Here is a 22,056-nt window from a genome sequence, read left to right as displayed (position 1 = left end):
AGAAGAACGCCAGCAGGAAAGAGACCATAAAAACACCCACACCGTGTCCACCACGCTGTGTTCTTGTGTGTGTACGTACAAATGTGGCCAGACACACAGACAGAGGCACACGGCAGGGGGCAAAAGGGAAAGACCCAGCTGCTGCCATGCCGGTTGTAACTGACCCCCCCGCGCGCAGCCTTTCCCTCCCCGCGCAACGGGCGCTGCAGAGCCTCGCGGGCCTCGCGGGCCCCGCGGCGCCCTGTCACGTGCGCCCCTGCCCGGGCCACGTGGGGCCGGGCACACAGCGCAGCGCCAACCACCGCCTGCGCCACTTCAGACGGCCCGGCACCGCCTTCCCCTCCCCGCCCCGCGCCTTAAGGATCAGATTGAGAGTCGAGTCAACCAATCAAAGGACGACGGCCACGGCAGCCGCTCTCCTCCCCCACCCGCCCGCCGCTGCTGTTTCATCCGGGGGGTGACACGGCGGGCCGTTGCCAGTTGGCTGCGGAGGCGCCTGCCTGCTACCAATGGCCTTGCGAGCTCCACGACTGATGTCTTCCTTGCCCAATAAGGTCAGCCGTTTCTGGGCGGGCGTTCCCCTGAGGGGAGGGGCGGAGGCAGAGAAGTCGTTGCGGACGGTGCGGCGTATGGCGTTGTTAGCGTTTCCCGGCGGGGGTGGGGGTGTGTCGCGTCTCCGGGCGGCGATAGTCGGCGCTATATTCGTTAGCGCGTGCGCCCGCCACTCTGTCCCGCCCTTGAGGCTGGCAGATGAAGTGGACAGACTTGACAACTGACATAGCGTCTCCTCCCGCCTCAGCGGAGGAGGGTCCGCGGACGGCGGCGAAAAAGCCGCCAAAGCCCGCAGCTCGGTGGGCGGGACTGTACGCGCGCTGTGCTGTGACAAGCACATAAAGTCACCAGTGGTTTGCGAGACTACAACCTGCCACCCAATCCGCGCTGTGGGAAGGCGGAGCAAGTAGGGGCGGGCAAGCGGGTGCCCCATTTAAGGGGCAAATCTTACAGCCAACTGGCAGGAAGAAAGAAGGGGAAGGAGCCAGTGAGGGTTGCGAAGGGGGCAATGTCAAGATATGACAGTCAGCAAATGTAACCAATGAGTGCGGGGACAGTGACGAGACAGCCCAATTAGAGGAGCTGAGAGGCGGGGGTCGCCTTCTGATAGACAAGGGCCGTAGCTAATGGGCGGAGAGATCGCAGGGGGTCTTCCCAATGGGCAGCGTGCAAGGGCGGAAAGGGGAGAGGAGGGAGAAGACGAGCAGGCGACATGCCCAATCAGTGCGGGGGTCGGTGCTGCGCCGTCCAGTAGGCGACGCGAAGGGCGGTGCGGGGGAGTGTCTCGGTGTGTTTGGGTTCGTGCTCCTCGGGGGAGGGAGACGGCGGCGAGGAAAGTTTTTTTTTTTTTTTTTTTTTTTTTTTTTTTTTTTTGGAGGGGGGCCAGTTATCGCATCTTGTTCGCGTTCGTTTTCTGGGTTCGCGTTCCCCCGGCGGGCAGGCGGGCGGAGCCGCCCCCGGCACTGAGAAGAAGGGGGCTCAGCGCACCGCGGCGGCGCCTCAGCGGTGAGTGCGGGACAGGACCCCCCCCCCCCCCCCCCGGGCACCGGAGGAGCGGGCGGGCTCCGGGCCTCCCTCAAGCGCTGCCTCAGGGCCCTTCCCGCCCCTCGCGCCGCGCGCGTCCTCGCGCCGCCTGAGAGGGGCCGTTGGCGCGGCCCGCGCGCCCCCTCCCTCCCCCCCGCCGCCGAGCTGCGGTGCCGCCGCGGGGGGGGAAGGGCTGGCGGGAGGGGCTCGGCCTGACTCGGCGGTGGCTCAAGGGCGCTGCCCCAACGCCGTCGGGGCTACTCCCCCGCCCCGGCGCGCCTGTCCCGGGGCAGAGCCGGGCTCGCACCGCCCCCTCCCCGCCGCAGCTGCGTGCCCCGCCGCCCCCTCCGGTTTCCCCGGCGGGACGCGCGGGCGGCCCCGAGGCCGCTGCCTGGTGCCGCGGCGCGCAGCGTTGTGCCCTCGGTGCCCCGGTGGCCTCCCGCTGCCGAGCCCGGCCTCCCTCCGGACAAGAGCCGCCCGCCCAGAGCGAGCAAAATGTAAGACGGTGGAAGGACCCGGAGGAGCCTTTCTGTGGTTGGAGAAAAAAGTGATTTTGTGTAGTGTGGGGACAATCCTGAGGTTATGTCGATACCACTACAAACCGCACTGGATGTGTTGAACATGATGCTAGTTAAAATGTGTGTATGTGGGTGGGAGGAGTGACCGTACTTAGAGGTGTGTCCCAGGCGCGCGCAAGAATAAAAAAAAGAAAGAAAAAAAGTTTCCCGAGCCCGTTTGTAGGAAAATGAGCGAATGTTTGTTTCAGGAGACGCTTCAGCAGCTTTGGATAACGCTGGCTGTAGCATGGCATTTTGCACGCCCAAATTTTCTTTATGATACTGCGTGTAGCAGAATCTAAATAGAACAGAATTATTTTTAATAAAACCAGCTTTCAACAAAGTGGTTTCCTACCTAAAATAGACATGCTTAGTACTGTACATGATACTTCATTTTTCCAAGTTTAACGTGGAAGGTTTTTACTACGGACATTGTTTTATGTATCTCTGCATAGAGCTTGCAGGGTACTTTTGGAATTAACTAATTCATTTTTTAATGTATCCATAATTATTATTTTTAAGCATGACTTGTTAGGTTTCAGTGACTCAGTTTTTTTTATCCCTACGAAAACTGTGAATCTTGATTTTACTGAAAAGTAGTAGGTAGAACTTTGTGGTTTGTATAGCTCCATATTTGAAAGATATGATTTACTTATTAATCTTTAGCAATATTGCTATTCTGGTATATTGCATTTTAGTTTTTTGTATAAGTGTTGTACAGGAAACAGCTTTAGTTCACAGAATTGTTAAATAGGTACACAGATTCAACCAGCTTTGCAGTTAGTATGTCTACAGCACAATTGCTCAACAATTCTGCCACCTCTTATAATGGTGGCTGTAATGAGACAGATTTCTTGGGAATGTGCTTGCTGTTGAGAAGCTGAGTAAATGCTCTGATCTGCTTCATTACCAGAGATCCTGAACTAAAAAAGAGGGTCAGGTTTTTCTACACAATGTGCAGTTAGTTTAGTGACTGCAGTGTAGATTTACCTTGGAGAGTTGTTTGTAAGAGTGGCTTTTTGATTGTGTTTGGTAACTCAATTGCAGCTAAAGCTAGTCAATCCTGCAGTAAAGAAGTGGCTCTGCAAAAGTTTGAGATTGGAGAAGGAGGAGTGGAACTCCCTTGAGGTAGCAAGTGTGTCAGCTTTCCTGCTGTAAAGTTCTGGGGCAACAAGATACAAGCAGATCTTATTTCATAGAAGCTAGGCGAGATTAGCGTTATACTTTTTACTTTCACCTTGCCCAGATGTATTGTGCATAAAAGTTCTATTTGTGAATATATAGTTTTATGTAAAACTATGTAAACATGTACAATATTAGCTCACAGTTGTCTGTGCTAATTAGTTAAATTCTGATGTGCATACTTTTTTTGTGAATTCAGCCATGGTTTCTGTTTCTTCATAATGTTATTGTTGAGATGCTTAGTAAAGAGAGTAACTTCAGTCCATAAAGTGGAAAGACTGAGAACAACTGCAACATTAGTTATAAAACAGTCTGGGTATCTTGATTAAGCAGCTGTATGTATTGGTGCCTTACTGCAGTTTTTATATAGCTGTAAATTTGTCTAGAAATCTAAGCTTTCATTTATAAATGAGGTTTTGCTGTCTCAAGTATTTTGAAAAAAAGTCTTGAAGGTGTGAATCAGAAAAGTGTTGTCTACCTGAGTTTGTATGATTGTGCGTTCTCATGAAATCACTGAGGTAGAATGCGTGTCACAGCTTTGCTTGGTGATGTGTATTTGATCATTAAAACTTCATATAGTATATAGCTCACTGGTATGGGAGAATGACTTGAAGAGTAGAGAGCTTCAGGAAGAAATGATAAATAGTTCTGAGATATTATATTTTACCTTTGATTTGCTTCCTTTCATAGGAAGTAGAAAAGTGGAAATAGATTTGTTATGCAGAAATAACATATAGTATACATCATGTATGGAGATAGTTGCATCCAAAATGATGGAATGAATTAGAGGACTGTCATAGAGTAAGTCATTTGAAAATATGTTTAAATGGTTTTTGTTATTTCGGGGGTTGATTTTCCCCCATCAAAAACTAGTGTTTCTACTCACAGAAGAGTGTGGATTTCCAATTAAGCTGTATTAACTGGAGATCATAAAATAAGCCTAAAACACAAGTCCTCTTCAAATTCTTTAAAAAAAAAAAAAAAAACTTAGTTATTGACTTGAATGAATTTATTAATAGTTAGTCTGCATAATGGTTCAGTTACTTTATTCTGCATTTTCTGCAGGATGCAAAGGTTCTTGTCCTAGTCACTTACTGCTGTTATCTTTTTTTTCCCCCACAGTGTCTTTTTATACATAGATACTGTCTGGTTTATGCAATAATATTAATAATGATTACGAGTCATTCTCTGCCTTCTTTGTCCTGACTTCCCTCAGTAATTGCTCTCTAGTGCTATTAGATTCACAAATTCTGCAGTACATCCACAATTCTTTATTATTTTATTTTCCCACTTAACGTTTTTCTACAAGTAATTTCTGGATCAGTGTATCTGTTATTGAGAAGAATTGATGGTGTTTGTCTTCTTATGATATATTAACCATATTTAATGCGTAGTTAAGGGATGGATCTGATACCACCAAGTGTATATCATTGGTTTTCTTTTAACGTGAAAATTTTCTGTGCTCTCCTCAGTGCTTATAATGTGTGTGCCTGAATTATCTTTGGAACTGCTTGTAATGATTTTTGTTGTGCTTTCAGAAATAACACTTGTGAAGTGTTATATTACCTTGGGAAAAAATAGCAAGATGTCAGTTTTCGGTTGTAATAGGACGGACTTACCACAGATTTGTGGAATTAACCACTAAGAACATACATTTCTAATGGTTTAACCAGGAAAAAATGAGGTTACAATAGGATAAGACTTCTATATTCTTGCAGATAGTCTTCTTTATCTTAATGTTTATTGTCTTTCTCTCTTTTCAGATAAAATACATATGCTAAAGTTGCTCTTTTGGCACTGGCCAAAAGTTGCACTATGCACTGGCATAGAATCACTATTAATTTGTTCTGAATCCAAACTAAACTTTTTGCTGCCATCTGCTAATAGAAGTAGGGGCACTTTTGGTACTTGATCAGCTGTCACTGTCAGACAAGGAGCTGCCAGTTGGTATTTCTGCTTGCAAGTTGACTAGCATAATAGTAATCAGAATATTCTGGCTTCTGTTTGCTGTCGTTTTCAGTGGATAGAAAAGCGCTCTCTCATACTTCTTTACATTTTGTCACTTTACTGTTCATATCTCCTTTGCGCTGCATAAAAACAATGAAAGCATTTTTTGTTACTTGTTCCTCAGGGAAGTAAATATGCTTTGCTGCAAACATCTTGTGTATTTCTTTTCCCGTGGAGCAGTAGACAAAGAGTATATTAAAAAAAATTTCACTTTGCTTTTTTATAGCAGTAAGAAGGGAAGAGTGTTTTTGCACTTACTATGATTTGTATGTTGTAGGGGAATGTTCTGAGGTTTTTAAGTTTTCATCAGTGTAAGGGTTGTGGTTGGAGTTTGGATATGCTCTATGTTTACTATGTAGTGAGCTATGGAGATGACCTTTTCCAGTTTCAGCTAGTCAGTACAGATTGCATTTCTGGGCCTTGCCAGCTTTAGTAGTTCTGAAATCAGATATCTTGCATGTATTTCCCGATTTAATGTGTGTGGATTAGAGAAAACATAATGGTTCCTCCATGAAAAATGTGGGAAAAAAAAATGGTGCTTCATCTGAAACTTTCTCTTTTTTGATTCTTTTTTTTAAGTATCTATTTTAAAGGGTAAAATGAAGACTGAAAGTAGCTCTTAACCAGTTTAGCTTTTGGGACTGTGGACAAATATACTGTTTGACAGAAGAAATGGGAGGTACCGTAAGACGGTACTGTATTCATGCTGCATGATATAGGAGACTGGTCAAAATGTAAAATATAATTGGTAATTTGTATATTTTGACTCTGTTAGGAAGAAGATTGAAGGCCAAAAACCTAATTAATGGATGAAAGCATAAGAAGTAAAGTTGCAAAACAAAGGGTTGATAATTTTTAGATAGCTTGACAGAGAATTAGGAAACAGATGGTATAATAATATCATGATGCCTGTTGGAGGGGAGCCCTGTAAATGATCCAGGTGAGTAGCAATGTAAGTAATTCATTAATACTTTTATTTACATTTAACTTTTATTTTTCATCTTAGCTCTTGACAGTCCTTTAAAAAATACTACAGTGAAAAACAACCTGAAAAAGTTTATAGAAGAAGTTCTAGAAGTCTTGAGAAATCTATTATTTTGTGCCATTTAATTTGGTAGTGGTCACAGCGCAACATAATTCTTACGAATACTGATAACTTCCTTAAGTTTAGAGATTTTCAGATTCTAGCCTATGTTTTAATAGTTAAAAATGCTTTTTTTCTGTTTCTCTGATCATCTTATGTACTGGGGCTGGTGTTCCTCTTTCTCATGAAGTTTACTTTTCTCCGCAAGTTTCACAAGTTAACTTAAAAGTATGCTTTTAAATCAAGAAGCTGAATGTTCCCAAAGCCTTATGCCAGCATTCTTGTTTTAAGATCGGTTTATTAAATCTGCACATTATCAGAATTGACAAACTTCTGGGCTGCTCTAAGGCAGTCCTTACCAACTTTCTTGCTCCTGTGACCTCTCTACAAAAATCTCGTGGCTGTATCATGTGTGTTGTAGGAAATATGTCTGCCCCAGGAGATAGAAGTAACTCTCCAGCAACTTGCTGGTCTGCTGTGGATTAAGCATGCTTTGGCCCTGGGGCAGTTCACTAATGTTAATAGGAGTAGTCCCTCCTGTCTTGCTTCTTCCTACAGCCAAGAGTATAAATTACCCAGGCAACCCTATGTCAGCACAGTCTAGTTACAAACTTGGTCATCTGATGAACTGTGTGTGGCTGAAGAGATACAGGTTGTCCAACTCTTCTGGATGTTTGAAAACCTGTTACTTCTCTGCTGGGAAAGTTTTTGGATCATTACAGATGTCTGATTGCTTTTTATGGAGATGATAAAATGTGCTGTACTGCATTTCAATTTTCTCACTGCAGCACAGTGTAGAATCTGCTTTTTTTTACATAGCATACCATAACTTTGTGATTTTCTAGGTAGATTTTCTAGATTAAATAACCTGTACATTTACTAATACAATGAAACACTGTTTCAAATGTCCCAGTTTTCTGTTTAGGGGCTATGACTTAAGATACCCTAAGTTAATATTACAAGTGAAAGCGCTAGCTTAAAAAGTGGTGCCTTTCATATGAATTTAGGATAAAGTAGATGCTGAATTATTATTATTATTATTTTAATCCCTTGGAGGAAAGGAATGCATCCCCTTGGCCCAGCTTCTTACAGAAAACAAAATGTACTTCATTCCAAAATGAATCGTGATCCATCCTTGACCTGAAGCAGTTGAAAATCACTTTTAGTAAGGAGGCCATAATAGATGTTGCACGAAATACCTGCTTTTGGATGTTGTCAGCTACTTCTGTGGTTTTTAATATCTTTCTTTGTTGACTCTCTCTAGGATTTTTCTGCATTGAGATTTTTTCCAAGTTACATTTCCATGATTATATCAATATTGTTACACTACTATAAATCTATCAATTTAATTCTGTGATGGGAAAGTATTTATTCTCAAATTCGTGTTTGGGTTTTAAGTTGAATTCAAACTGCCCCCGTCCACACAGGAAGTTTTACTGTTACAGACCTGGTGATTTAAATTCATATCCTTCCATATGTAATCAGGTTCTCAGAAGGATTTTGTTTTCAGGCTGTTGGCTTTCTGAGTTTCTACCTTATGGGACTTGAATGGCATTGTACCAGCTGTGCATTCTTGCAATTAAAAATGTAGATGAGTGAGGAGAACAGGAATGAAAGAAAATCAAGCCACTGTGCTTGTTTGGGACCATTTATCAAGATACAAACCACTTTTAACTGATGTGGCTAACAAACTTGAATATTTCATATTTTTGATATTTTTCTCCTAGGTTTTTAAAGGTTTTTAAAGATGAATGCTGTCTTTGAGTACTCCCTACCCCTCATATGAAGTCTCTTTTTGTTGTGGTAGTTTTAAATGTATATGGTTGCCGTTATCTGCAATAACAATACTGGATGTTATGTGGCATGTATTTTCTAGGCCCTTCAGAACAAAGTGAGATGCTTAAGCTGAATTTTTTTCTGAAATTGCTGTGCCTTTAACTTGGATAAATGTTTGGGTACTTCAGACCTTGCTCATCCGCTTTCAGTGGCTGGCATGGTGGTGGTAAGAAGAATATGTGCAGGCTTTAGTTGGTTTTCAGAGTCTTTGCTATACTTAATAAAAGTTGGGAGAATGCTACCTATGTTTTTGCTGACACTCACTTTGCTAAATGAGACTTGGGAAAAATACATATTTTTTTGCTGCATGTCCAGGCTTTCTCCTTTATAGTTCAGAAAAGGAGGTGTTTTATACAGTTTTCTACCCAGTAGTCAAAAATATTTTCTTGAAAGGAGTAATTGCTTTAGTGAGCTTTATAAAACTTATAGGAAATGAAACTAAGTGAAAGAAAACTTCCTGGGGAAGAAAAAATTAAAAAATATCTAATTCATTGAAAAGTGCATATTTTAGTTGCTGGTATGTTAGCTTCAGCCATTTGGAAAACATTGCAGTGCATCAGAGAAAATAGATTTTGCATAGGCATTGGAGCTTAGACAGGTGTTGTCAAAAAAATTACTTGAAAGTACTGAGTCTGCTTATTGCTTAAGCTCGCATCCCCTCAAATGGTATGCCTCAAGTCTGAAGATGTGCTCAATGTTACCCGCTTTTTTTCTTGCTCTCACCATGCACACATTGAATCCCTACATTTTTTTTTTCAAACTCTTTTCTCTGACTTTACCATTCAAATTTTTTTTAGAAAGCTGAGGTTTTTATAATCAATTCCGGGACCTGAGGTCATACGGAGAATAGCAAGAATCACAACATTTACGGTAGGATAAGGAAAAGGGGCAATGTTGCTGTCTTATTTTTACATAGTGGCTTTTTCCGCTACATGTGATCCAGTAAACTGGCTGTCCATAACTTTTTTTGCTCAGCCTTTTAAAATTCTTGATTACATGGAGAAGCAGCTGAAATTGGTCTATAATCTTCTCTCTTGTTGGTAGTTAACTCCTCTGGCCCTTTCATATTTAAAGGGCCAGTTTTCTTTCTTTTCCGCATATCCTTGGCAATTCATGTATTGCAGAAAATGGATTGAAATTGAGAAAGACTTCCTGCTGATTAAACAGTACATTAGGTTGTGGAGAAGTGTCTCAGAAAAAAGGTAGAAGTCTCATTGTACTGAATATTTCTAACATTGGCTAATAAACAATGGAAAATGTTCCTGCTCCTGACAATATAAAGTAGTGGTGGCCTCAGGGCAAGAATACAATGACATAATTGATCTGTTTTGTCTCCAGCTCTAACCCTATACTTATCCAAGGCTGGGTAATGTTACTTTTACCAGTTTAGGTAACTAGATAAACTGATGCATGGGTACTGTATATCAGCTTAACTGTCTCCTGCTTAAACAGTATGGAAGAAGACTGATTATGTAAATGTACTAAATTAAAAGTAATTTTAGTTTTACAAAACTTTAACTCAAAAAAAAGTGTTTTTTTTTTTTAATACTACAGTTTTGAATTGAATATATGATGATCAAAAGCCAATATTTGAAAATGAGAAGAATTTGGAACTAGGAGCAAATTCAAAACCCTGTGTTTTTTAGGTATGGTAGGACAGCCTGACTGAAAATCAATCATTGTGCATTGCAGGTAGGTAGCCAAAAGGTAGAGTTGCATAATCTTGAGCTAAATAATAAGTACTTCTTGCCTATCTTTTAAATGCTACTTTAGAGGGAATTAGATGCGAATATTGAAGTATTACTTTGTGCTAACCGCAAAAGAGTGAAAATTGAGGCTCTGAACTTGCACATACTTGAGCAGGTCCAAAACTTTTTTCTTTAGTAGTTCCACTTTCAGTAGTTCTAACTGAGCATGCTTATCAGAGTTTGCAATGTTGAAGACCAAGATTGTATTGCTGATAACTTTAATTTCATTTTTGAATTAAAAAATGAATTTACTCAAAAAAAAATTAAGTGTATTGCCTCCTTTCTTTAAAGAAGATTGGAATAATACTGTTAAATAGAGAGCAAATTCTTGAAAATGAGCTTCCTATCCCTTTCTTAGGTGCATAAATACCTGAGGAGCACTGTTCATACGGATGTCAAGCTATAAATATTGATGAAGCCAAGCTTGGTAGCTGATTCTCTTGGAAGCTGATGTTTGTTGCAATTATAGTCTGTATTTATTTGCTTAACAACTTATTATTTGTTTTTTATTTCACAATAATAGTATTAAGACCTTGGACTTCTTTCTCTGCATATATAATCATATTACCAGGAAGTCAAATTAAAAGGTTTTGTATAAAGCAAAAAAGCCCAATTAACGATTCAAAATGTGTTAAATATGGAACATTCATTAAAAAAATTCAGGGTGTAAAGTAACAAAGAGTTTAAAAAAAGAAAAAGAAAAAAGAAAAGAAACAGGCAAATTGTTACTTAAGCTTCATTTCCCCCGCTCAGCCCTGTCTCCTCCCTGGCACTGTCTCAACCCATCCTGGCTATAGAGGTCTACCCAAAATCGCATTACAAGATGTAGTGTTTCCATGATCTGAAGCTTCTCTGTGTGTAACAGGGTATATTCAAACATGAGGAAGTAGTATGATGATTCCTGTAGGAGTTAGCACCAGCATTGCCACATTGGTGTGAATTTCCTACCAATGCAGCTCTTATTGTGAAGATAACCCTTAAATAATAGTTCAAGAGGAGGGAACTTTGATACTGTTCTAATATAGGAAGAAAGTAGAAACTAAGGAGTTTGAAAGGTGCAATATCTTTCAATCCTATGATGCGTTCGAATGGTTTTAGTAGTGCTCTTTATAAATAACTTCTGTAACTGTTGAAATTCCAATTTAAATGTCAGTGGATAGCACCCCCTCCCTTTTTTCTCTGCTCATGCCTGCTTACTACCTTATCAGTTTTAATTTTGTTATTGCTGTTTTTGATAAATGTGCTGTTGCGTAGGTTTTCAGTGTAGTATAAAATGCATGGCTGGCACTTTAAGCCTGTTGACTACATCCCCATGTTTGCCACTCAAAGCATCATTAAATTACATGGTGTTTGAAATGCTCCTGGTAGATCACTGCTTGTGTGCCATTAGGATTCCCAGCATTGCTACCGTTATCAAGCAGAAGCGGGTTATAGGAGCAGTGTAAAATAGTTCTTTTTTGTTCCTGAAAGCATTAGTTTGCAAGAGCTAAGAGAATAGAAGATGAGCAATTGAAAAGAATGAGTTGTACAATGATAGCTTGTTTTGAACTTTGCTAAAAATTTCTTTTCATTATAATGTTAGCTGAGTAAAACCTTGATTTAGAGTGAGACATTGGCTAGTATCTGTGTTATGTTTTAGCCACTAGATGCTGTAGTTATCACCAAAACTTTGTTGTGCTGCTGCCTTTTAAGAACAGGAAGAGAGAATGGGTATTCTGTGCTTCAAAGAGCTTACAGTTAAAGGCAAGAAATAGATGGACACAGATATGTCTTCAGGAAGACAGTGTTGAGAGTACTCTGTCTTACTGATCAACAGCCTCACTGAGCGACTTGAAGAGACAAAGCAGAAAGAGTTTTTGAGGATACTTCCATGCATGCTTCAGCCAGACTGAAAGGACAGAGTGAGGCAAAGCACAAAGGAGTTTGGAAAACAACCAGTGGGCAGTCTTGGGCTATTTATAGTTGGGACTTGACCTTGATGGCAACTGAGAAGTGATGTGTAATGTAGGATAGGCTGCTGAGGCAGGGTAGAGACAAATGCCTTTTAGGTTCACTGTAATCTGTTGTGGATTCTTTAGCAAAAGCAGGGATCATCAGAGCTGAAATTCTTGATACTGTAAGATAAAATATGAGGAAAAAGAACTGTCCTTCTTTATGAATTAGGAAGTGGCAAAAAGGTGTAAGCAGAGTTTATTTTTCCCTTTATTGGAAGGAGGGGCATCCTAAATGTCACTTATGTAAATGTTTCTGAAGACTGGGAAGACAGCAGCACAGTATTCTGTCTTCAGCTCATATTTTAAGGCTGTCTTCAGATCCCAAGAACTAGAAACAGAATCTTCTGGATAAGAGGAAGCCTGACTTTAGCGTTGTGCGGCCTGGGGCTGCCTTTCTCTTGAAGAGGATGGTCTAGTAGCCAGTTGATCAAGTTAAGAGAATTTCCATTTTTTTAAAGACTATATGGGCATGCATTAAGAAATATTACTAGTTGCTCAGAGATAGCCCTGTAAATGGGATTTGAAAAGAGAAGAATTTTTTTGCACTTTTTTCCTCATCTTCTCTTTAATGCTGAGTCAGAAAGGGAGACTTCTAATGAAAGAAGCCTAATAATTGTTTTACTGAGCAGCTCATGGTGTATAGTTATTCACTCACCAAAAAAAAAAAAAATTGATGTCTTCAGCAGCATTCTGTTTTATGAAAGTGGTTTTGCTAATTTATGTTTTGGCTGTTGATGTAAAAGGATTCAAGGGGCATGATCTGACGCTAGTGTTTTGTACATATGGGTTAATGATATTGCTTTTGTGTAGTCCTTTTATTCTTATGTTCCGTTAGAAGAGCAGTATGGACTGTATGCATGATACTTGTTCCAAGTTACAGTTACTTATCTTGTTGAAAATAGCTGTGTCATATCTGCATTAACAGCTGAACCATTTTCCACATAGTACAGAAAGCATTAGTACAAAGAAATTAATATTGAACAAAGTATGAAGTCATGCAGCCAACACAGAGTTAAACATAATAGATATTTTACCCCATGTCATGTTTTGCTGTAGAATGTCATGGTGATTTTGTGGTGTGCTCAGCTGACATAGCCAAGTACCTTCTCTGGATTTTCCATAGAAAGCAAAGTATTTCTGCCTTTCCATCTCTTTCTGGCTGCTTTGTTTAGAGTTGTATTTAGTTCTTTTCTCCTAGAAGTGCATCTCCTGGATTTCTTTCCACCTAACTAATGAGAAGAGATGGTTCTAAGTACTGCAGAAGAATGAAGTGGTTAATCTACTGGCAAGCACCAGTAGTATCTCTCCTCATCCTCCTCTGTTTCTAGTTCATTAGAATCAAGACTTACTCAGTCTTGAAAAGTGAAGTGCAGCAAAGTGGAGAAGGGCTACAGCTGCCAGACCTACATAGGTCTGGATAACTTTTAAAGTAAATTCTGACTGTTTCAGTGACACTGTGCTGTAGTTGAGAAAATATGAAATATATCTATATTGTTTTGAAGTCATGCACGATTTTAAGCCAACTTCCTGATATGCTAATTGGGGAGGTGATTTATTTTTGTGTGTAGTTATGTCAGCAGCTGGCTTTTGTGACGTGTTTTTAGGCAGCTTGAGGACTTCTGAGCAAAGAGCATGCTCTTGGTTGCTTTGTCAGAATCATTCCAGTACATAAGTCAGGACTGAGATGTAAACTTAAACTCGCTGCTGTGAAACATTTATGTGGTTAGCAACGGGACAGTTAAACTACAGTGATAACAAAGACCCTCGTTTTTGTCTTCTGATGTGTACCTGGTAGTCAGAAATTGAGTGAATGGAAATCATGCCCAGAAAGCTACTAGTTAATGCCAGAAATTCAGAAAAAAATATTTCAGTTTATGGCAGCTAGTCCAGTGACAGGAACGGTTTGTCACTACGTAATGCTGCACATTAGGCATGAACAGTAGCTAACTAAGTGATGCAGTGAACTTAGAAACATGCTACCTGTTGGTTCTTACCTTGACAATAAACTTTTTTTTATGATGCTTAAGCAAGTGCAGCTGGAATACTGTAACTTTTACAGTGTTGTTAAGCTGGCTGTATAGTGGCAAACCAGCCATTTTGGATCTTTTCTCATTCCTAGAAGTTGATTATATTTTTGCAAAACCAAAATTGAAGTTCTTTCATCCTAGTTGTGGTTAAGGCAGGGTGGTAGATTCTGAATTGTTTGAAATGGGCTTAAGTGTTAACCAGTTCAGTGATGATGAGATGGTACAATTTTTCTTTCACAATATGATTAAATACCCAATGATCTGTAGGTATCAGGATTCATTCTTATACATAATAATATTTCAAAGTTCTTGTAGAATTACACAAGCACTTTCCTTGAGCACGCCTGTGTTTTTTTTTATCTCAGTTCTTGTACAAGAAGCCAGTTTCACCCAATTCTTTTTCCCAGCTGTGAATAGAAATATGATTTTTAGAGCTCCTTACGGTTCTGGTCCCAAAACCTTGGTGAATGGTATTTCATTGTCAGCAGGAAATCCTGTCACATATGGTACACATTTACTGTTTCTCCTGATTTGGATGGGAGGTGGGGGGAGAGAATCCAAAGAGAATATATCTTCCTGATTGCAATCTGTTCCTTTCAGTTCTGTGCACCTGCAATACTGTGGTGTTCCTACAGAGGCAGCTTATGTGAGGCCACCAGAAAGGAGGCGCTTGCTGTAAGTAATGAACTTTGAGTGCAAATGTGGGAAAAAAAATGCAACAATAACCAACACCTTAGGAAAAAGCTAGGAGTCCTGATGCTGTATGGGGTATTCTGCTGCTTCATAGATTTTCTAACCCAGCTATGAGTCACTGAACTTGGCTATATTAGAACTAGAACTACACACAGTGGAAGTGTTTTGGGGGTTACACTACGCGTGCATACAGTTCTAGTCTGTCAAGACAGGACTTCATTTATTTAAGCCAGGAGCATGCAAGTGTAATGAATTGTTTCTGTTATTGCAAGGTAATACATCTTTGAATCTGATCTTTCACTGTGCCTGGATATTGAATGAATAAGTAAGTGCTATAGTTAACTGGGGTGAGGGAAAATACTTGGTTAGGAGCTGTCATAGTACTTAGGGGGTTTGGGGATTTTGTTTTTTCCCCTCCCCTCTTTGTTGTGTTAGAGTTGCTTCTGCCCCCCCCCCCCCCCCTTGCTTCCATCAAGCATTTGGTGGCCTGCCTAATTCAGCTGTGTCTGTTTTCATTGCTGAAATTCTTACTATGCAGTCCAGGCAAGTGGGTTGATACATCCTAAAGCACTGACTGCTGGCAGAAGTGGATACTTACTGTGAGGGTTTGAATTAGGAGATGTATGCGTGATATTTAAATTCTGTGCTGGCTGTGGTAGACACTAAGATTCTGCTTGTCTTAATCTCTTTGCAGTCCCGCTCAGCTGCATGTAGCATTCTGTCTTCACCCCAGACTACTTTCACTAGATTCTGGTCTTTTCAACTGCTTGAACTTTGTTAATTAACATTTATTTTTGCTCCAGAAACACAGGCCTAAATTTATCAGAATAACAGGAAGAGAATGAACAGTCTTTTCCTGACATATATCTACCAGAAGTTAAATAGATACTTATTAGAGGCTTTTTTCAGTTAGGAAGAGGAATCCACACCCCTTTTCATGAATAAAGTCCTGTGATGAGATAGGACAGGTTATTGGCATAAATTAGTAGCAGTTCTCTCTATTCCCATGGAGACATTAGTGGTCCAAAAGCATGCAGTGGTTTGGCTGGAACTCTAAATGCTTTTGCTAGATACTAATGGTATGGTATCCAGCCTGTAACAACCAATTTCTGGGAAAAGCTGTTTTTTGGCCAGCTTCTGTAGTATTTCATATCCTTTAGCTTCAGATCTTATGCTGTCAGAAATGGCACAGACAGTTTGTTAGTCTTGCTTTTTGGCTGATGCTGTCCCTGGATAGGAGATGGATGTCAAATACACATGCTGATACTGCTAAGTCCACAGCAGCCTTTGGCTCTACCTATCATTAGGCATTGTGAACTAGACTGCATGGATTAATAATGGTGTTTTAAAGTGGCATTAGTGGATATTTCTGAGATGTTTCAGGGAGTTGGATGATAGTTTTACTTTCTGAAAACATTCAGTTGAGAAATTCAGTTTTCACTTTTTTTTAACCTGAAGTGTTTGGAAATCTATAGAGAAAATTGAAAACTTAAAGACCAGAAAGTGGATGACTATCACCTCTGTGTATTATTTGCAGTAGATTTCAGTAGTGGAAGCATTTCCTTATCTCCTACCCCCTACTGAAACCATGTAGATGTAACTTTCTTTACTTAGTTTGGCCAAGATGAAAGCAGTGTTTGTTTACAAGAGGAAATGTTAGGAAGTGGTAAGTGTTAGGACTTACTTGTTTCAGGGTATGTATTCACCTATTACAAAAGTAATCAAGAATTTGAAGTTTATTAGACTTCTGTCTCTAAAGCCTCGGTTTGTAACCATGATTTAAAATGCCTTGCCTGGTAAAAGCGCAGTCATTCTAGGCATGGACTTTGAGGCTGCTGATACCTTTGGGACATCATAATAATAAGGTGATAATGTACTTAATATAGATTTGCATTGGAATGCTACTTCAAAGTGGCTGAGTAGACTATTGTGAGTATACTGTACCTGTGCTTTGATAGTGCCTTGGCTGGAAGTTCGTTTCTGGGTGGAAAACCCAGTTTTGTACCTGTAAATAAACACTTCAAACTGTTAAATAAACAAACACTTCAAAACTATTAATAGCTATTAAAAAGCTATGAAACTATTAATAAACACTAAATAAACACTTCAAAACTTGTGAAAATGATATGATTAATTATGAGAAAATTATAAATTGCTGCAAAAAGAAATCCTGTTTTCAGCAGCTGGAAAATTATAATGCCTAGCTTCAATGGTGCCATTCATTTTAGGAGGTTTTTCCATTCTACCTATTGTGGTATGTGTGCTCTGTGAGGAAATGTTAGCCTTTTTTTTCTTTTCTTTTCTTCCCCCCCCCCCCAAGTGGTTTCAGTGACAATAATTTGTAGAGACTTCGATAATCATGGTGAATCGATGGAAGGGGAATTTCCTGTTCAATATCAGTTTGAGGTTTTTGTCTTGCAGTACTATGCAAGATGGGTTGTTAGTCCAACTTCCTTTAACATCAGGCCTGTATCTAGTATTTAGTCTGCTAGCTGGTTAGCTTGATCTCATTCTTCATTAAATAGTCTTACTTCTCAAATGCTTTGGTGGGTCATAGAATAAGTTTTCTTAGTATTTTTGGTATAAATTGTGTAGTGATGGGTGAGTATTAAGTATATGAAACAATAAACACAATTACAATTTGAACTTTTTCTCAGAGGTAGTTATTTTTAAAATGTCTCCAGCAGTGATGCAACTTTATTCTGTAAAAGTTTAAAAATCCAGGCTCAGCAAATGCATGCTTTTTTGCAACATGTAAAATTCTTGCCCACAAAGAATAATTTCCTAGACTTGGGTGGTATTTGAGGTAGAAGAATAGTGAGAAGAAATGTACTTCTCCCCCTAACTCTAGCCCAAAGCTTAGCTACTTCTCCCCCCTGCCCCACATAATACCACATAAATTGCTTTTGGGGTGGGGTGCGGGGGGGCTTTGTTGCTTCTTTTGCAATTGCAATGTTTTTTCCCCTCCATGATCTTAATAAGGTGAATATGACTTTTTCTAAATGCTTTGTGAATAAGGAGTAGCTGAGCTTCAGAGGGAATTGCCTTTCATTTTAATGTGTTTTTTAACCTAGTGATAAACATAGTTGGCTAATGGTGGGAGTGTTTTGTTTGTTTGTTTGTTTTTAGGGTTTCGTTTTTGCACTGAATGTAGCCAGGACGGATCCTTGTGGGCTTTGGCAGCCCTTGGAAACTGTCAAAGGTAAAAAATTGAACAAAATTTGATATTATATTCTTGAGAAAGTTAGAACTGAGAAAAACATATTAACCTATATTAATTTTTAACCAATTAGTAGAATATATTGTTGTCGTCTTATATTTTCTAGTGTATTATTTCTAGGAGGTTTGGATGTGAAGTTTTTTCTGTAATTGCTTAATGGGATTTATGTTTGTCAGCTAAAGTTGATGCATAGTGTGGTTTTCTTTGAAAATTAATTAATATGATGACATTTTGTAGTCATTGGAATCTGCGTGATTACTTCCTACAAGTGATGAAGTTCCGTTCAAACTTTTTTTTCTTCTGGATGCTCTTGCTTTCATCTCAGTACCTCTCAACATTTATTTTAAATGACAAAAACTATTCTGTTCTTTTTCCATATGTTAAATTTTTGTGTTGCTTTTGTACGTTCATCATAACAATCTCCATGTAACACAAAACTAGTGATTCGATATAATATGGGTAGACCATCTGTTTAAAAATTAACACTTTTTTGTCTACACATCTAGGTAAAGATTAATGATTACAATGATGCATCAGCGTGATTGTGTTAATTGAATAAGCAGTCTCATTTAAAATATAGTAGTATATGAGATCATCATCTTTGGAAGAGCGCTTGTGTACCTGTTTTGCTTTGTGCTCTTATGAGAGTTTGAGACTTGCCTACAGTTTTTGCGTACCATCTGTAATTGTGACAGTTTGCACAGCCTTGTTGCCCTTCAAGGGTTTGCCTGTGGCCATATCTAATTTAGACATTAGAATTCATAGGAACCACGATTGGTTTCACATTAATAAGTGCTTCTCTTGCTGCTGCTCTCTTCAGAGGCTTAAAACCATTCTTTCCTCTATATCAAATGGAGAACACCATTTTCTTCCTTTAGGCTATATTTGATTGCTGCTGGCAATCTGGAAAAAATAATGTAGTGGTATGAAAGACATGCATAGTAAGGTAAGAGCCTAGTACCAAGTGCTGCCTATTTGATAGCCAGCAAATTTCAAAACACTTGGATTCCAACTCTCTCTTACTAATGAGAACCTTATGTTTCTACCTGAGGGAAAATCAGGCCTGAAGAAGTACTTTGTTCACTGGTATTACTTTTCAAGGATTTATAAGTACATCTAAGCTTGGCTTGAGTTTTACTCACTGCTGTAAATCACGAGGATCTCTTTGTGTCTGAATAACAGAGGTACCAAAAAGTCCCTTGGCAAACATGGTGCCCTAGAATGCAGCGCTGGAAAGACAGTATCTCTAAGGTGCTTTAATGCACAAAAAGGCTGCAAGTCACATCATAAGTAATTTTGGCTGGTATATGCAAGAACTGTGAGAGAATTATTATATTTTGTCCTTTCCAAGAGTGACCTTGTTCAGAGGGACAGATCTAAAAATCTAAGTGGACTGCCTATAAACTTACATAATTTGATCCCCAGGGGACCTGGCACATCACAGAAGTGTATTGGAATTTGGAGGCTGTTGAGTGCATTTACTTGGCTTTTCTGCTGTCCTACAGGACTCCATAGTACAAATTTTAATGATTTGTCAATTCACTGTGTACAACATAAACTAGCCTATGTCTCATCTTTAGTCCTCTACTCAGAGGCTAGTGAGCTTAAGAGGCAGTGTCAACAACATGGAGTAATGATGTTGATCATATGCTGGCAGTAAGCAGTCGCTTTCTTGGCTGAGAAGTCAACATCAGTTATAGATGACCGTTACAAAAATTTGTCAGAGAGCTGGATTCCCATGGATTTGGGAATCCCAAAATGCCTGCTTTTGGCAACAAATAAACTTAAAACGCAGCACTACTTTGCCAGTGGCCATGTGAATCTTTCCTTGCATGGGGAAGTGAGGATTCACGTATGCAGAAGAACATAAAAATGATTGTGTCGAATTAGACTCAGTTTGTTGCCTGCTATGCTGTCTTCTAAAAGGGGCCAGAAGTAATGGCATGGGAAAAATACAATAAAAGGATAGTGTTCAGCAGAATTTCCCATTGCAATCCCTCCAGCAGTCTGTGGCTTATGGTCTTCCTGTACCAGCTATGAGATAGCTTTTGGTGGATTCCCCCCCACACCCTCTCTCTGAATTTTTGCAGTAAATCACTGAGCCTTTTTAAACTTCTGTTCTTCTTACTGCGTTCTCTGAGCTGTGGGTGGTTCTGGTGTATTTAAACTGTCCTCTGTGGGAGAGCTTGCTTATCTTTATTTTTGTAGCCCTTCTCTTTACTTTTTTTTCTTTCCTAGTTCTATTGTCTACTATTTTTGAGATGTACTGCTGGTTGGCAGTTCCTTGTCTTCTTCCTGGAGCAGTATGTAAAAACCGGTGTCAAATGTTGCCACTTCCCATTCTTCTGGTATTGAGGAAGATCCGAGAAGATAAACGTAACAGTTTTATTAGAAATTCATATTTAAATTCTCTTCACTGTGAGTGAATACTGACTGGGCCTGGTGGTTGTTTTGTTTTATAAGCTTTTTCTTATGCTTCTGGAGCTCAAGTTCTGTCTTGCTTGTTCCTCTGATTTAAAGGATGATGTCAAACCTCAGCCAGTTCAGTGCTACAGTAATCCTTCTGACCAGAGCCTCAAATTGTCCAGCTACCAATTTATGGATACTCCAATTACTTGAATCCGATATTACAAAATCATTTTCAGAAAGTCCCAGAATCTCCCTTCTCTGAAAGCTCCAAAATCAACCTCAGGAACACAACGTGGTTGAGTACCATGGACAGGGACTGGTCTGCATGTGCCTGTGAGCTCTTGCTGTGGGACAGGAAGATACCCTGTCCAGGAGAAATGCTTGTCAAATATAGCAAGTTCTTGGCATACATATATATAATACAAGTCTTGTTTAGCATTTGATACTTAAGATTATTGATTGCTGCACGGAGAATATCTTAGCCTCTCTCTCTCTCTCTCTCTCTCTCTCTCTCTCTCTCTCTCTCTCTCTCTTTCTCTCTCAACCCCACAATTGTCTATTTCCCAGCACTCTGTCCTGGTCAGTCTTCATCTTGGAAAGGACATTTCTCCAACATGCAGCTCATGCTCAGGAAATCCACTACTTCATGAGATCCTGATAAAGCTCTCCTGCTGCTAGTAGAGCCTAACCCTAAATTCCTTTAGGAGTGTTTCATATGTTATTTCACTTGACTTGCTCTTTTTTTTTAATTTCCTTTTTCTTTTTTTCTTTCTTTTTTTTTAACCTAATCTTCTTGTTAAAGTGATAAGCTCCAGTCTTGTATGTATTAACCTCCCTAGGTGACAAGCTGTAGGGACTGGGCTGACATTTAGGTTTATCTTCCATTAATCCCGTATGAATCCATCATGTCTCCTCCCCTTTAGAGAGGGCTTTCAGGAAGGAGGTAAAAGCTCAGGATGTTTCCAGGGCATCATTCTGTGTTATATTTAAGAGCAAATTTCTTTGTCTTGCTATGTTTATAGCATTAACTTCCATTCAGTGGATTAGGGCACCAAAAGGATAGCATGATATATCTTCCTAAACTGCTAGCTGGTATACCTCTTTCAGCATGCATCAGGACTCAGTCAGCTTCTTTCATGCACTTCAAAAAGTCATATCTGAATTTGTGAGGTGGTTATTGACAAACACAATGTATTTGATTTAATTGGTAGGTCAAATCTCAAATTTGAGAAGGATCAGTATATTCACTCAGACAAGGTAATGGTATTGATTCTACTGCCTGTCCATATCCAGCTCTTGAACTCTGCAAAGAGAGAGGACTCTACCTGTTGTGCCTTTTGCTTGCATGTGAAGACTCAGGATGAAACAGAGTAATGCATATGTCATCACAGTGCTAATAAAATCTAATTTCATGTGCAGTAATGCATATTTGTATCAATGAGGTCAGCACTGATAAAATCTGTGTGTATGATATTGAATGACATTCTTTACTGAGAGGAAGGTTGAAACCTTTCAGTTGCATGTAAGAAAGAACCAGCATCCCTGTAGATATTAGATGTCCTTGCTTAAAGTTGAGAAGTTCAGCATTTGTGGAATAGGGGAAATATAATTTTTACAAATCAAACTACAATAATAGTCATGTCATGTTCTTCCAAAGTCTGTCACAGTCTATATGATGGAGGAGGGTGGGAATTTGGAGAGAGTTTTTCTGCTTTATCCTCATT

General features: G+C 39.8%; 1 protein-coding gene across 10 annotated transcripts in view; it reads left to right on the top strand.

Moving 5' to 3' along the window:
• The first annotated feature begins 1,420 nt into the window (after positions 1–1,420).
• TNRC6B (trinucleotide repeat containing adaptor 6B) overlaps positions 1,421–22,056 on the top strand; it is a 141,970-nt gene continuing 121,334 nt past the window's right edge. For 8 of the 10 annotated variants that reach the window (XM_064512110.1, XM_064512141.1, XM_064512098.1 and 5 more), the window contains exons 1-3: positions 1,421–1,557; positions 14,611–14,685; positions 17,833–17,905. The gene's annotated coding sequence lies outside the window, so the exon portion shown is untranslated. Of the gene's footprint in view, positions 1,558–6,096; positions 6,262–14,610; positions 14,686–17,832; positions 17,906–22,056 lie in introns of all 10 variants that reach the window. The other 2 variants (XM_064512091.1, XM_064512115.1) reach the window with 2 other exon arrangements.

This window comes from Dromaius novaehollandiae, chromosome 1 (genome assembly GCF_036370855.1).
Source record: "Dromaius novaehollandiae isolate bDroNov1 chromosome 1, bDroNov1.hap1, whole genome shotgun sequence".
In the NCBI taxonomy this organism is placed as follows: domain Eukaryota; kingdom Metazoa; phylum Chordata; class Aves; order Casuariiformes; family Dromaiidae; genus Dromaius; species Dromaius novaehollandiae.
This window is presented reverse-complemented; position numbering and strand designations above follow the sequence as displayed.